This window comes from Heterodontus francisci, unplaced genomic scaffold (genome assembly GCF_036365525.1).
Source record: "Heterodontus francisci isolate sHetFra1 unplaced genomic scaffold, sHetFra1.hap1 HAP1_SCAFFOLD_58, whole genome shotgun sequence".
NCBI lineage: Eukaryota > Metazoa > Chordata > Chondrichthyes > Heterodontiformes > Heterodontidae > Heterodontus > Heterodontus francisci.
In genome coordinates this window covers 8,751,738-8,753,085 of record NW_027142006.1, presented here as the reverse complement: position 1 = coordinate 8,753,085, position 1,348 = coordinate 8,751,738, and the positions used below count along the sequence as shown (strand labels likewise).

The following is a 1,348-nucleotide window of genomic DNA, read 5'->3' as shown; positions in this document are numbered from 1 at the left end:
TAGTCAAGGAAAAATGAGGCATTCCTGTGGCCGCAGATGTGAATCCAGGAATGGAGTGTTGCCTTCCTGGTGCCAGGGTCAAGGATGTCATTGAGCATCTACAGAGCATCCTGAAGGGGGAGGATGAACAGCCAGCAGTTGTGGTCCACATTGGACCCATCGACATAGTTAGAAAGAAGGATGTTGTCCTGCAGTCAGAACTTAGGCAGCTCGGTAAGAAATCAGCAAACTTGCCATCAAAAGTAGTAATCTCCAGATTATTCCCAGTGCCACGTGCAAATGAGTACAGGAATAGAAGGGTAACACAGATGAATGTGTGGCTGGAAAGATGGTGCAGGAGGGAGGGCTTCAGATTCTTGGGACAGATCGGATGGGTTGCACCTGAACAGAGCTGGGACTGAGTTCCTTGCGGGACATTTTGTCAGTGCTGTTGGAGAGGGTTTAAACTAGTTTGGCAGGGGGATGGGGACCTGAGGGTAGACTCAGATGGGACAAAAGCTGAAATGAAAATGGAAGGCAGAAAATTAATGTCTGGAAGACAGAGGAAACAAAGGTTAGAAAATTAAAAAAAAAAAGTTTGGCAGTGCTCAAGGGTATCTATTTTAATGCAAGGAGTAGAGCAAATAAAGCAGATGAGCTGAAGGCACGGAGAGACACATGGCAGTATGATATCATAGCTATTACAGAAACATGGCTGAAGGAGGGACAGGAATAGCAGCTCAATGTTCCTGTTTACAGGGTTTTCAGACGCGATAGGGAGGGGGATAAGAAAGGAGGGGGAGTGGCAATTTTGGCCAAAGAAACTATTACAGCTGTGAGGAGGGATGATATGTTGTAAGGTTTATCAGATGAGACTATATGGATCGAGCTAAGGAACAAAAAAAGTGGCAATCATAGTACACTGAGTGTACTATGGACCCCCAAACAGTCAGTGGGAGATAGAACAGCAGATATGTAGGCAAATCTCTGAGAAGTGCAAGAACAATAGAGCAGTAATAGTAGGGGATTTGAGTTTTGCGCAGTGGCAATATCGTAGCTAATGAGGTTTAACCGAAGCGTGATTATGGGGAAGCTTTGAGTAAAATGGCTATAACCAATTTTCGAGCTTCGGGCCAGGGAGTGCGCAACACAGTTCGGGTGTTCGTGACGGACAAGGAAGGAGATGCACCGGTCGATCGCACCTTCTTCATCAAGAAAATTCTCTTCGATTGCTGCGGATTTCAAGCGACGGACGTCTTCTGCCTGCAGGATTTCCCCAGCAGTGGATACTTCGAAGTGACGTTCCGGAACGTGGCGGGATGCATCAAGTTCCTGAAGGCGTTCAAGGAGAAAGGGGACCGGGCTCCAC

The 1,348-nt window shown here is 47.0% G+C and overlaps 1 pseudogene; it reads left to right on the top strand.

Annotated features, from left to right (window-relative positions):
* Positions 1–1,010: 1,010 nt before the first annotated feature.
* Positions 1,011–1,067, top strand: LOC137365917 (U4 spliceosomal RNA; annotated as a pseudogene).
* The last annotated feature ends 281 nt before the right edge of the window (positions 1,068–1,348 follow it).